Raw genomic sequence first — 14,786 nt, 5'->3', positions numbered from 1 at the left:
CAGAAGAAAAGAGAGTTGATAAGAACAGATGTGTGTCCGAGAGTGGGATGTGGTGGTTGTGAGACTGTGAGGCATGTTATGTGGGATTGTGAGTACGCGTACAGTGTGTGGAAGTGTGTAGGTGGATTGTGTAAGGGTTTAGCAGGCGTGAATTTTGTGGATTGGCGTGTGGCGATGTTTGGAATTGGTGCGTGTAGTCGGTCTAAAGATAGAATTTTATGGTTGATAATGGCTTGTGTGATGGAGAGTTTGTGGGATGCAAGGAACCTTGGACTTTTCAAAAGGAAATCTTTATCAGTGAATGAATGTGTTAGACTTATTCTTTCAAGACTATACCTGATATATAAGTTGGACAGCAGAGGCGGTGGTGGCACAGATGCCGAAGGGATTTGGAAATTTAAAAAGTGGCATTACCTTATCAAATACCAGTGATTTTTTTCTTTGTGATTCCTTGAAGTTTCTGCATTTGTGTTACGTAAAGGATGTTCCCTTGTGATTATATTTCGTCTTATACTACTGCTAAATAAATAGAACCATGATGATGAGAAGTTTTAAGTAGCAAATTTTGGAGAAATTCATACTGTTTGCTAAAAAACTAAACTGAATGGTTTAAAAAAAAAAAAAAAAAAAAAAATCTGTTCTTATCAGTTTAATATCTGATACGTCCCCTATCTGGGGACCATATATTAAATGGATTTTTAGAACAGGGAGATGGAAAAAGAGCTTGCTCTGTCCACTCCACGCATTGACCTGGTATTGCAGTATCTCCAGGACCGGTGCACCCCTTCTTTAATGCAGTTTCTAAAATCAGAAAGAATTGAATTCAATGTTTTTTGTTCATTTTGCTTGTTTGTCGGATTTTGGGATGGACTCTTTGGCTTTGCTTTTCTTCTCCTCATTGGATTTTTCATGTTCAAAGTTGCAGAAGCCAGATTACAAGCTCATTTTGGTTCAACTTCAGCAACTGTGCATTGCATTGCCATGTAATGTGATGCAATGCTATCTTTCTAGCTCTCCCTTTTTACTTCCTTTTGGATAAACAGACATATTAGGCAAGCATTTTGGAGCTTTCACCTAAATAACTACAGGTGGTGAGATAAGCTGCACAATATAATTGACCGTTCAGTATATTGTTGCACACACACCATCTATTTAGCAAATGCCCTTGTTATCAACAGCAGCCTTTTAAACTCACCTGAGCTAACAGGTATGTGCGCTGGTTACTCTGCTGCGCTTAAAATTTCTTTTTTGGTTTGCTACAATGCCTTTTCTGAAACGTTGTCTCCTTCTGCTGGAACACTGACTTCTTTCATTTAATGCCTGCAGACTATAAAAGAGAACCCAACCCAAAAAGATTGGTTGATTAGTCTGTGGCATTCTGTTAAACTGTTGCTTATGGCGGTCTCTGTGAGCTTCTCAGCGACATTCAGCCAGCCAGGTATCCTGCCTGCAGTAGATGGAATGTGGCAATGGAACGCTGGCTGCGCGTGTCATAATAGGCTCTGAGCCTTTATATACCTGTGCACAGCAGCAGCCACCTTCAGTCTGCTGCTGGACAGCCAGCAGCAGCAGCAGCAGGAGAGGTATGTAATCAGGAGCCCTCCTGCTAAGGGTAGACAGCTGCTCGTTCCACCCCACCCCCCGCCTTAATTGGTTCTCCTCCCTTCCAACGGTGTTGAGGCGGGTGGGAACAGCAGGGGGTGAAGGTGCTGTGTTTAAAGAGGTGGAGTTATGCAGATCTAAAACGCGTGGATTGCAGCAGCAGCAAGCCGAAAAGTGCAGGCATGTAAGGGATCTAGAGGTTGACAACATGTCTTCTTAACGGGAGTCCAGGAGCTCATCTCCACAAATGGACTTTTCAGGATCCTTGGGTGGCTCCGTAGTTTGAAACCAATTCTGGTTATCGCTTCTCGGCCTTTTGGCTAAGATCAAGTGTAGTATCTGTTCTTATCAGTTTAATATCTGATATGTCCCCTATCTGGGGACCATATATTAAATGGATTTTTAGAACAGGGAGATGGAAAAAGAGCTTGCTCTGTCCACTCCACGCATTGACCTGGTATTGCAGTATCTCCAGGACCGGTGCACCCCTTCTTTAATGCAGTTTCTAAAATCAGAAAGAATTGAATTCAATGTTTTTTGTTCATTTTGCTTGTTTGTCGGATTTTGGGATGGACTCTTTGGCTTTGCTTTTCTTCTCCTCATTGGATTTTTCATGTTCAAAGTTGCAGAAGCCAGATTACAAGCTCATTTTGGTTCAACTTCAGCAACTGTGCATTGCATTGCCATGTAATGTGATGCAATGCTATCTTTCTAGCTCTCCCTTTTTACTTCCTTTTGGATAAACAGACATATTAGGCAAGCATTTTGGAGCTTTCACCTAAATAACTACAGGTGGTGAGATAAGCTGCACAATATAATTGACCTTTCAGTATATTGTTGCACACACACCATCTATTTAGCAAATGCCCTTGTTATCAACAGCAGCCTTTTAAACTCACCTGAGCTAACAGGTATGTGCGCTGGTTACTCTGCTGCGCTTAAAATTTCTTTTTTGGTTTGCTACAATGCCTTTTCTGAAACGTTGTCTCCTTCTGCTGGAACACTGACTTCTTTCATTTAATGCCTGCAGACTATAAAAGAGAACCCAACCCAAAAAGTTTGGTTGATTAGTCTGTGGCATTCTGTTAAACTGTTGCTTATGGCGGTCTCTGTGAGCTTCTCAGCGACATTCAGCCAGCCAGGTATCCTGCCTGCAGTAGATGGAATGTGGCAATGGAACGCTGGCTGCGCGTGTCATAATAGGCTCTGAGCCTTTATATACCTGTGCACAGCAGCAGCCACCTTCAGTCTGCTGCTGGACAGCCAGCAGCAGCAGCAGCAGGAGAGGTATGTAATCAGGAGCCCTCCTGCTAAGGGTAGACAGCTGCTCGTTCCACCCCACCCCCCGCCTTAATTGGTTCTCCTCCCTTCCAACGGTGTTGAGGCGGGTGGGAACAGCAGGGGGTGAAGGTGCTGTGTTTAAAGAGGTGGAGTTATGCAGATCTAAAACGCGTGGATTGCAGCAGCAGCAAGCCGAAAAGTGCAGGCATGTAAGGGATCTAGAGGTTGACAACATGTCTTCTTAACGGGAGTCCAGGAGCTCATCTCCACAAATGGACTTTTCAGGATCCTTGGGTGGCTCCGTAGTTTGAAACCAATTCTGGTTATCGCTTCTCGGCCTTTTGGCTAAGATCAAGTGTAGTATCTGTTCTTATCAGTTTAATATCTGATACGTCCCCTATCTGGGGACCATATATTAAATGGATTTTTAGAACAGGGAGATGGAAAAAGAGCTTGCTCTGTCCACTCCACGCATTGACCTGGTATTGCAGTATCTCCAGGACCGGTGCACCCCTTCTTTAATGCAGTTTCTAAAATCAGAAAGAATTGAATTCAATGTTTTTTGTTCATTTTGCTTGTTTGTCGGATTTTGGGATGGACTCTTTGGCTTTGCTTTTCTTCTCCTCATTGGATTTTTCATGTTCAAAGTTGCAGAAGCCAGATTACAAGCTCATTTTGGTTCAACTTCAGCAACTGTGCATTGCATTGCCATGTAATGTGATGCAATGCTATCTTTCTAGCTCTCCCTTTTTACTTCCTTTTGGATAAACAGACATATTAGGCAAGCATTTTGGAGCTTTCACCTAAATAACTACAGGTGGTGAGATAAGCTGCACAATATAATTGACCTTTCAGTATATTGTTGCACACACACCATCTATTTAGCAAATGCCCTTGTTATCAACAGCAGCCTTTTAAACTCACCTGAGCTAACAGGTATGTGCGCTGGTTACTCTGCTGCGCTTAAAATTTCTTTTTTGGTTTGCTACAATGCCTTTTCTGAAACGTTGTCTCCTTCTGCTGGAACACTGACTTCTTTCATTTAATGCCTGCAGACTATAAAAGAGAACCCAACCCAAAAAGTTTGGTTGATTAGTCTGTGGCATTCTGTTAAACTGTTGCTTATGGCGGTCTCTGTGAGCTTCTCAGCGACATTCAGCCAGCCAGGTATCCTGCCTGCAGTAGATGGAATGTGGCAATGGAACGCTGGCTGCGCGTGTCATAATAGGCTCTGAGCCTTTATATACCTGTGCACAGCAGCAGCCACCTTCAGTCTGCTGCTGGACAGCCAGCAGCAGCAGCAGCAGGAGAGGTATGTAATCAGGAGCCCTCCTGCTAAGGGTAGACAGCTGCTCGTTCCACCCCACCCCCCGCCTTAATTGGTTCTCCTCCCTTCCAACGGTGTTGAGGCGGGTGGGAACAGCAGGGGGTGAAGGTGCTGTGTTTAAAGAGGTGGAGTTATGCAGATCTAAAACGCGTGGATTGCAGCAGCAGCAAGCCGAAAAGTGCAGGCATGTAAGGGATCTAGAGGTTGACAACATGTCTTCTTAACGGGAGTCCAGGAGCTCATCTCCACAAATGGACTTTTCAGGATCCTTGGGTGGCTCCGTAGTTTGAAACCAATTCTGGTTATCGCTTCTCGGCCTTATGGCTGCGATCTAGTGTTGGTTTTACTGGCATTGGTTGTAGTTGGAAGGTGCCTGGGGTACCCCGCCTCTTGGCCTTGGGTTCGGGTCCCACTCTTGTAGTGGGGCTTAGGCCCTTGCTGCTATAAGGAGGTGGGCTTAGTCCCTGGGCAACGGGTTGCGATCCCAGCTGTACAGTCCTAGGATTGTTCAGCGACTCCTTAGTTGCGGAAATCCCCCATTATTGGTTGCGGAAATCCCCGTTTTCCTGTTGCGGAAATCCTTGTTTCACCATGGATTCAGATCCAGGTGAAATTCCGACCTATGCCCGGTTACGGCATACGGTGCGGTTTTACTTCCATGAGGGAGGTAAAGATAACAGAGGTTTACGTTTTATTGTGGATGATCTTCTTGTGAAATTTTTTTCAATCCAGAAATCCGAGATCCTGGCAATCCAAGACTACCCGAAGCGTGGTGTATACGATGTCACATTCACTGAAAAAGGTATCCACCAAGATTTTTGCCGTAAAATGAATGATCCTGATATAATTTACCAGAGAAAGCCAATCTTTAAAGGTGTTAAAATTGTCGAACATGAATTAGATGTGATAAAAACTGTAATTGTTAAAATTTACTCTCCTTATACAAAAGAAAGCGATGTTATTTCATTTTTATCCAATTATTTCAGCAAAGTGGTAAGCCATGGAAAAGTTATGAATGAGTGCGGAGTTTGGGCGTGTAAGTGGAAATTTACGGTGACATGTATTAAGGACCCTTCAAGCCCGGGGGGCATAAGACTTCCCCCAGCACGTTTTAGAATTGGAAACACGAATGGTGACCTCTTTTTTAATGGGATGCCGGCATTCTGTAGGAAATGCAAAAAATACGGCCATTCTAACTGTGACATTACTTGTGTAGCCTGTGGGAGCAAAGACCATAAAACTGAAAATTGTACAACTGGAATTTTTTGTAGCAACTGTGTTTCCAGAGGTCATGCTTTTTCTCATTGTCCTTTTAGGAATACCTCAAAGAGAGCTCAAGCTGGGCAAACAGAGAGACCTTCACCCCCTGAACCAGAAAAGCCCTCACCCCCTGACCAACCCTCGGCTGGTTCGGACAAGCCCGCGGAGGAGAATGAGGGGGAGAGTATGGAAATACCGACCGAGGATGGTGAGCCATGGTGTACTGTTGGAAACTCGAAGCAAAAGAGGGAACGGCGTGGTAACCCACAAACAGAAACCCCTGCGGAGGGACCGAGGGTGGGTGCTACAGGCCAATCCTCACCTTCGAATCCTCCTGGGAATACTCAAGGGCGCGAACAGTCTGGGCCAAAAAAACGCAGGTTGCACGGAGTGGATAGGGCACCTAAGGAAGTACCCCCACCGGAACCCCCGGATGGAAGTGGGAAACCTCAAACGGTGCCTTTACAGGGTGAGGAGGTTGCCAATGTCCCACCCCCTTCAGAAATGGAGGGGGAGATGGAGATGGCTGACTCAGTGATCCTGGAAACTCCTGAAAATAAGTGGTCAACGTCTGAGACGCATGTGCTCGATACGATTCCCCCAGATGGTGCCTCGATAGGGGTCCAAATGGGGGTTCGTGAGCAAAGAGGCAGGCAATACGACCAAGCAGAGTTGGACAGAATGGAACAAGAGTATATCCTGGGAGGTCTACGGTCTGGGACACTAACAGATGAGGAGTCCTCCGTGACGGGCTCTCTGTTGACGATCAATGATCCCTCATCTCCTGGAATAGAAATATAAACCAGCTGAGGTAAGAGTTTGAAAGAATGCTAAATTTCCTTTTTTTCTCTTATGGCAGGGATTAGCGGTTTTTCTCTTAACGCTAGAGGGTTGAAAACTAAGACCAGAAGAGTTGCTCTCTTTGATTTTTTATCCTCTCTAACAGCTACAGTTTTCTTTTTACAGGAATGCTGCATCCCACACAGTTTAAATTATACAGAATATGAGACTGATTGGGCACATGGACCCTCAGTATGGTCAGGATCAAACGGGTCCAGGTCAGCAGGGGTCGCCATTCTTTTTAAAGGGAATGTTTTTATTGACTCTGTTCAAGAGGTTTTACCAGGTAGAATTTTATTAGTAAAAGCTTTTATTGATGGTTTTAAATGGCAATTTTTAAACTTTTATGGAGCCACAGATAAGCAAGAAAGAGCTGATATGTTGAATATGTTACCCTTATTTATTAATGATTCTGTCCCTCTTATTTTATCAGGAGATTTTAATTGCATTTTAGGTGGAGAAAAAAGGTTCTCAAGCTCCACAAGTAGGAATTATGATAAAACGTCTTTTATGTTAAAAAATGTCATACAAGATTTTAATTTAACAGATGTTTTTAAGGAGTGTAATAAAGACTTGCCTGCAGAGGAATGGGTAACCTGGAGCAACGTGAATTGTAGCTCCAGGATTGATTTTATTTTCTGCTCTAAAAATGTATTGCCTTTTAAATGTGAGCTTTTATCTAATGTTTTTTCTGATCACAAACTTTTATCCTTTTATGTGAAATGTAATGATTTTAAGAAAAAAGGAAAAGGTACCTGGAAGTTAAACATTTCCCTTTTAGAAGACCCCCAAGTTTTATCTGATTTTACTGAATTTTATTTACATTTTAAAAGAATAAGAGACCCCCATATCCCTATAAGTAGGTGGTGGGAAAAGATGAAAAAGAACATAAGAGATTTTTTTATGAAGGTTGGGGTCCAGAAAGCTAAAGAGAAAAGAGAATTTTATTGCCAACTCAACACTAGATTGGAGACCTTATATAAATTGAAGAGCCATGAGATTGAAGTAGATAAAGAAATTAGTGACTTAAAAAGTGAAATTCAGCATACCTTAGAACAGAGAGGTAAAGAGTTAATTTTCCATGCAAAGGTCCAACATGTTGAAAATAATGAAACCTGTGCACGATATTTTTTTAAATGTATGGTGAAAAATCGTGTTTTTATTGAATCAATGGAAGGTAAACAAGACATAGAGGGTATTTTAGCTAAAGTGCATGAATTTTATTCCGAGCTTTTTAACACAAAATCTGTTGATGACCATTTTATGAAAAGTACTTTGGATGAAATTACAACTGTTTTAGACCCTGTCTCACAAGATGTTTTATTACAGAGTCTAACTGAAGATGAGATATCTGAGACCATAAGAAGCTTTAAGTCTGGTAAAGTACCGGGGCCTGATGGTATACCCATAGAATTTTATAAGGTTTTTTATGATATTTTACAGGAGGATTTATTTTATGTTTTTAACGAGGTTTTAATACAAAAACCCTACCGAACTCCTGGAAGAAAGGTGAGGTCTCCCTTATATACAAAAAGGAAGACAAAACGCAACTAAGAAATTGGAGACCTATCACCCTTCTAAATTGTGATTACAAAATAATGGCAAAAATTTGTGCAAATAGACTTAAAAAGGTAATAGGTAACATAATCCACCCAAACCAAGTGTGTGGCATACCAGGAAGGAGTGTTTGGGAAAATTTGAATCTAATCAAAGATGTAATAGATGACACAAAGTCGAGGGGAAGTAAGCTGGCAGTCCTGTCTCTCGACTTTGAAAAAGCATTTGATAGAGTGTCACACCAATTCCTTTTTAATGTTTTAGCTAAAATGGGTATACCAGAAGGTTTTTTATGCTCTCTCAAAGCATTTTATCATGGTTGCACTAGTAAGGTTTTAGTAAATGGTTTTAAGACAAGTGATGTGTTTTTAAATTCTGGTGTAAAACAAGGTTGCCCTCTGTCCCCCTTGTTATTTATTTGTGCCCTTGAACCCCTACTCAGTGTCTTAAGGAGAGACAAGCAAATCCGAGGCGTCCATTTGCCAGGTGGGGGAGGGCTAGAAGCAAAAGTTACTGGATATATGGATGATGTAGCCATAACATGTAAAGATGACCTGTCTATCCGGAAAACACTACGGCAAGTGGAATACTTCTGTGGTGGATCTGGTTTTAAAGTAAATTTTAACAAAAGCTGTATTTTAAATGTGGGGAATATGATTTTAAATGATGTACCGGTTCCTGAATGTGACTCTGTAAAGATTCTAGGTGTGATTTTTAACGAAACAAACAAAGGTAAAGAAAGCTGGGATCTTGTGGCACAAAAGGTAAATCAAAAACTATGTATGTGGAGGTTGAGGAAATTAACAATGGAAGGGAAGGTACTAGTTATAAAAATGGTAATTGTGCCTTTGTTATTGTACTTAAGTTTGGTGTTTCCCCCCCCCACACATACCTTTACGAAAATAATCAAAGCTTGTTTCACTTTTTTCTGGAGCTCCAAGATGGAGAAATTGAAAAGAGAGTTAGTGGTCAAGCCTAAAGAGAAAGGCGGTAAAGATTTCCCCGATTTTAGAGCTTTTGTTTTAATAAGATTTTTTGTTTTATGTTTTAATGCACTGTCGAAAAATAGTTATTGGTCATATTTCATCCGTTTTAACACAGGTTATTTTATGAAACGTCATGGATGGTTTGAAACAGTTTTAAGTTCCCCATATGCTCTTAATACACCAGAAAGCTATAAGATTTTAGGAACTATTGTAAACACGTATGACTTAAAAGGGAAAAGTGCAGAAGACTTAAGAGATAGCAAGATGATTTTAAATGGTTTCAAACAAAAGGAATCAATTGTACAGATTGGGAATTTTAATGATAATAAATGTACTGACATATGGAAAGTTATCAATGAACCCTATCTTTTTAATTCCCAGAAGGACCTGGCCTGGAGCTGTGTGCATGATTGTCTTCCATGTCGGGCATTCCAACACCGAAGAGGACTCGTGAGAACTGCCAGATGTCCAAGACAAAGATGCCTCGGAGATGAGACTGTTTTACATGTTTTATGGACTTGTCACTTTGCACGACAAACATGGACTACAATATTTCCTTTGCTTCAAAAAATGACAAACATTAAGGATCTTACTTTTGAAACTGTCTTATTTGGTCGTGTGGAGTGCCCCAACGCCAGCAAGAGGATCATCGCATGGAAGACAATCAGTACCATCAAAGAAGCTCTATGGAAGGCCAGGAACATCCTACTTTTTAAACACGATGTTTTATCTGTGAAAGATGTTTTAGAGTTGGCTTTTAGTGAAATGTATATGTATTATTTATTGGATAAAAAGAGAAATGTAATTTTATCAAAACAATGGCTGGTAAAAGAATGGAACACAGCAATCTAAACACATTGTCTGTATTTTAATGTAATTTTACTGCCTTATTGAACTGAAATCAATTTATGTACGAATGCATTTTAAAATGTAATGATTTTATGTTCATATCTAATGTATTGTAATTAAGTTTTATCCAATAAACGGGTGTACCTATGTTTGGGTACATTCCAAGTCAAAAAAAAAATCTGTTCTTATCAGTTTAATATCTGATACGTCCCCTATCTGGGGACCATATATTAAATGGATTTTTAGAACAGGGAGATGGAAAAAGAGCTTGCTCTGTCCACTCCACGCATTGACCTGGTATTGCAGTATCTCCAGGACCGGTGCACCCCTTCTTTAATGCAGTTTCTAAAATCAGAAAGAATTGAATTCAATGTTTTTTGTTCATTTTGCTTGTTTGTCGGATTTTGGGATGGACTCTTTGGCTTTGCTTTTCTTCTCCTCATTGGATTTTTCATGTTCAAAGTTGCAGAAGCCAGATTACAAGCTCATTTTGGTTCAACTTCAGCAACTGTGCATTGCATTGCCATGTAATGTGATGCAATGCTATCTTTCTAGCTCTCCCTTTTTACTTCCTTTTGGATAAACAGACATATTAGGCAAGCATTTTGGAGCTTTCACCTAAATAACTACAGGTGGTGAGATAAGCTGCACAATATAATTGACCTTTCAGTATATTGTTGCACACACACCATCTATTTAGCAAATGCCCTTGTTATCAACAGCAGCCTTTTAAACTCACCTGAGCTAACAGGTATGTGCGCTGGTTACTCTGCTGCGCTTAAAATTTCTTTTTTGGTTTGCTACAATGCCTTTTCTGAAACGTTGTCTCCTTCTGCTGGAACACTGACTTCTTTCATTTAATGCCTGCAGACTATAAAAGAGAACCCAACCCAAAAAGTTTGGTTGATTAGTCTGTGGCATTCTGTTAAACTGTTGCTTATGGCGGTCTCTGTGAGCTTCTCAGCGACATTCAGCCAGCCAGGTATCCTGCCTGCAGTAGATGGAATGTGGCAATGGAACGCTGGCTGCGCGTGTCATAATAGGCTCTGAGCCTTTATATACCTGTGCACAGCAGCAGCCACCTTCAGTCTGCTGCTGGACAGCCAGCAGCAGCAGCAGCAGCAGGAGAGGTATGTAATCAGGAGCCCTCCTGCTAAGGGTAGACAGCTGCTCGTTCCACCCCACCCCCCGCCTTAATTGGTTCTCCTCCCTTCCAACGGTGTTGAGGCGGGTGGGAACAGCAGGGGGTGAAGGTGCTGTGTTTAAAGAGGTGGAGTTATGCAGATCTAAAACGCGTGGATTGCAGCAGCAGCAAGCCGAAAAGTGCAGGCATGTAAGGGATCTAGAGGTTGACAACATGTCTTCTTAACGGGAGTCCAGGAGCTCATCTCCACAAATGGACTTTTCAGGATCCTTGGGTGGCTCCGTAGTTTGAAACCAATTCTGGTTATCGCTTCTCGGCCTTTTGGCTAAGATCAAGTGTAGTATCTGTTCTTATCAGTTTAATATCTGATACGTCCCCTATCTGAGGACCATATATTAAATGGATTTTTAGAACAGGGAGATGGAAAAAGAGCTTGCTCTGTCCACTCCACGCATTGACCTGGTATTGCAGTATCTCCAGGACCGGTGCACCCCTTCTTTAATGCAGTTTCTAAAATCAGAAAGAATTGAATTCAATGTTTTTTGTTCATTTTGCTTGTTTGTCGGATTTTGGGATGGACTCTTTGGCTTTGCTTTTCTTCTCCTCATTGGATTTTTCATGTTCAAAGTTGCAGAAGCCAGATTACAAGCTCATTTTGGTTCAACTTCAGCAACTGTGCATTGCATTGCTATGTAATGTGATGCAATGCTATCTTTCTAGCTCTCCCTTTTTACTTCCTTTTGGATAAACAGACATATTAGGCAAGCATTTTGGAGCTTTCACCTAAATAACTACAGGTGGTGAGATAAGCTGCACAATATAATTGACCTTTCAGTATATTGTTGCACACACACCATCTATTTAGCAAATGCCCTTGTTATCAACAGCAGCCTTTTAAACTCACCTGAGCTAACAGGTATGTGCGCTGGTTACTCTGCTGCGCTTAAAATTTCTTTTTTGGTTTGCTACAATGCCTTTTCTGAAACGTTGTCTCCTTCTGCTGGAACACTGACTTCTTTCATTTAATGCCTGCAGACTATAAAAGAGAACCCAACCCAAAAAGTTTGGTTGATTAGTCTGTGGCATTCTGTTAAACTGTTGCTTATGGCGGTCTCTGTGAGCTTCTCAGCGACATTCAGCCAGCCAGGTATCCTGCCTGCAGTAGATGGAATGTGGCAATGGAACGCTGGCTGCGCGTGTCATAATAGGCTCTGAGCCTTTATATACCTGTGCACAGCAGCAGCCACCTTCAGTCTGCTGCTGGACAGCCAGCAGCAGAAGCAGCAGGAGAGGTATGTAATCAGGAGCCCTCCTGCTAAGGGTAGACAGCTGCTCGTTCCACCCCACCCCCCGCCTTAATTGGTTCTCCTCCCTTCCAACGGTGTTGAGGCGGGTGGGAACAGCAGGGGGTGAAGGTGCTGTGTTTAAAGAGGTGGAGTTATGCAGATCTAAAACGCGTGGATTGCAGCAGCAGCAAGCCGAAAAGTGCAGGCATGTAAGGGATCTAGAGGTTGACAACATGTCTTCTTAACGGGAGTCCAGGAGCTCATCTCCACAAATGGACTTTTCAGGATCCTTGGGTGGCTCCGTAGTTTGAAACCAATTCTGGTTATCGCTTCTCGGCCTTTTGGCTAAGATCAAGTGTAGTATCTGTTCTTATCAGTTTAATATCTGATACGTCCCCTATCTGGGGACCATATATTAAATGGATTTTTAGAACAGGGAGATGGAAAAAGAGCTTGCTCTGTCCACTCCACGCATTGACCTGGTATTGCAGTATCTCCAGGACCGGTGCACCCCTTCTTTAATGCAGTTTCTAAAATCAGAAAGAATTGAATTCAATGTTTTTTGTTCATTTTGCTTGTTTGTCGGATTTTGGGATGGACTCTTTGGCTTTGCTTTTCTTCTCCTCATTGGATTTTTCATGTTCAAAGTTGCAGAAGCCAGATTACAAGCTCATTTTGGTTCAACTTCAGCAACTGTGCATTGCATTGCCATGTAATGTGATGCAATGCTATCTTTCTAGCTCTCCCTTTTTACTTCCTTTTGGATAAACAGACATATTAGGCAAGCATTTTGGAGCTTTCACCTAAATAACTACAGGTGGTGAGATAAGCTGCACAATATAATTGACCTTTCAGTATATTGTTGCACACACACCATCTATTTAGCAAATGCCCTTGTTATCAACAGCAGCCTTTTAAACTCACCTGAGCTAACAGGTATGTGCGCTGGTTACTCTGCTGCGCTTAAAATTTCTTTTTTGGTTTGCTACAATGCCTTTTCTGAAACGTTGTCTCCTTCTGCTGGAACACTGACTTCTTTCATTTAATGCCTGCAGACTATAAAAGAGAACCCAACCCAAAAAGTTTGGTTGATTAGTCTGTGGCATTCTGTTAAACTGTTGCTTATGGCGGTCTCTGTGAGCTTCTCAGCGACATTCAGCCAGCCAGGTATCCTGCCTGCAGTAGATGGAATGTGGCAATGGAACGCTGGCTGCGCGTGTCATAATAGGCTCTGAGCCTTTATATACCTGTGCACAGCAGCAGCCACCTTCAGTCTGCTGCTGGACAGCCAGCAGCAGCAGCAGCAGGAGAGGTATGTAATCAGGAGCCCTCCTGCTAAGGGTAGACAGCTGCTCGTTCCACCCCACCCCCCGCCTTAATTGGTTCTCCTCCCTTCCAACGGTGTTGAGGCGGGTGGGAACAGCAGGGGGTGAAGGTGCTGTGTTTAAAGAGGTGGAGTTATGCAGATCTAAAACGCGTGGATTGCAGCAGCAGCAAGCCGAAAAGTGCAGGCATGTAAGGGATCTAGAGGTTGACAACATGTCTTCTTAACGGGAGTCCAGGAGCTCATCTCCACAAATGGACTTTTCAGGATCCTTGGGTGGCTCCGTAGTTTGAAACCAATTCTGGTTATCGCTTCTCGGCCTTTTGGCTAAGATCAAGTACAGTTATCTAGCGGCTGCTGCCTTGGTCTTGGCTGAGAGGTGTTCGGGGTACCCGGCTCCTTGACCTGGGGGGATCGCTCTGTTTTTCAGCAGGGCTTCACCTCCCTGCTGCTATTAGGGAGTCGGATTAGTCCCCGGGCAACGGGAGGCGATCATCTACCTGGCACTTCGGTGTTGAAGGTTTCTATTGAGAAGAGGAGAACCTGTTTGTGAAGAAGATGTCTGCAGCATCACATGAAGGAGAGGAAGATCATGTGCCTGAATTCGCTAAGGTGCAGAATTCTATTCGTTTGGTTGTTCAGGAGAACTTTCGAGATCAAAAGGATTTTAGGTATGTGATGAGTCAAGTTCTTGTGGATCTTTTTGGTTTGAAGACAGAAGAAGTGTTGGCGATAATGGACTACCCCAGGAGGGGTGTTTATGATATAGTTTTTGTTGACAAAGTTTTTTTTGAAGGATATCTAAGGAAAATGACTGCAAGCCAGGATAAAAGAATGGAGGGGATAAGTGTAATGCCACACTTCCCCGTTAGAGATAAATGGATCATTGTTAAAATGTACTCTCCATTGGTGGACGAAGAGGATGTTCTTACATTTTTGGAGTTTTTTTGTTTGTCAGTAACACCAAAAGGGAAGATTTATAATGAATTTGGTTTTTGGACTTCGAAGTGGAAATTTTTGGTCCGTTTCAAAGAAGATGAGCAGGGGACTGTGTTGCTTCCCCCAGCTAGGTTTAAGTTGGGTAATATAAATGGTGATATTTTTTTCAGAGGTATACCCACTTTTTGTCGAGTTTGTCGTCAATACGGGCATGGAAAGGAAAATTGTTCGGGTGGTGTATGTGGTTTTTGCAAAAAAGGTGATCATGAGTCAAAGGATTGTAAAGATCGGAGGAAGTGCAACTTGTGTCAGGAAGATACGCATGTTTTTAAGAATTGCCCAAAGAGGAAAAGAAATAAAGAGAAGGAGGTAGTGGTTAAAAAGGTTTTGG

General features: G+C 42.3%; 5 non-coding genes and 1 pseudogene across 5 annotated transcripts; all 6 read left to right on the top strand.

Moving 5' to 3' along the window:
• Positions 1 to 577: 577 nt before the first annotated feature.
• Positions 578 to 787, top strand: LOC141192158 (U2 spliceosomal RNA; annotated as a pseudogene).
• A 1,115-nt stretch (positions 788 to 1,902) lies between these two features.
• On the top strand, positions 1,903 to 2,093 carry LOC141191772 (U2 spliceosomal RNA). Its single transcript, XR_012265476.1, has one exon. It is a non-coding gene; the product is annotated as a U2 spliceosomal RNA (small nuclear RNA).
• A 1,115-nt stretch (positions 2,094 to 3,208) lies between these two features.
• Positions 3,209 to 3,399, top strand: LOC141191913 (U2 spliceosomal RNA). The gene has a single exon (XR_012265610.1). It is a non-coding gene; the product is annotated as a U2 spliceosomal RNA (small nuclear RNA).
• A 6,445-nt stretch (positions 3,400 to 9,844) lies between these two features.
• Positions 9,845 to 10,033, top strand: LOC141192128 (U2 spliceosomal RNA). The gene has a single exon (XR_012265817.1). It is a non-coding gene; the product is annotated as a U2 spliceosomal RNA (small nuclear RNA).
• Positions 10,034 to 11,151: 1,118 nt separating this feature from the next.
• Positions 11,152 to 11,342, top strand: LOC141192088 (U2 spliceosomal RNA). Its single transcript, XR_012265781.1, has one exon. It is a non-coding gene; the product is annotated as a U2 spliceosomal RNA (small nuclear RNA).
• Positions 11,343 to 12,457: 1,115 nt separating this feature from the next.
• Positions 12,458 to 12,648, top strand: LOC141191911 (U2 spliceosomal RNA). Its single transcript, XR_012265608.1, has one exon. It is a non-coding gene; the product is annotated as a U2 spliceosomal RNA (small nuclear RNA).
• The last annotated feature ends 2,138 nt before the right edge of the window (positions 12,649 to 14,786 follow it).

Source organism: Phyllobates terribilis, unplaced genomic scaffold (genome assembly GCF_046119375.1).
Source record: "Phyllobates terribilis strain yellow unplaced genomic scaffold, ASM4611937v1 Scaffold_52__1_contigs__length_9100884, whole genome shotgun sequence".
NCBI classification, from domain to species: Eukaryota; Metazoa; Chordata; class Amphibia; order Anura; family Dendrobatidae; genus Phyllobates; species Phyllobates terribilis.
Note: the sequence above shows the minus strand (reverse complement) of the source record. Positions and strands in the feature narration are given on the sequence as shown.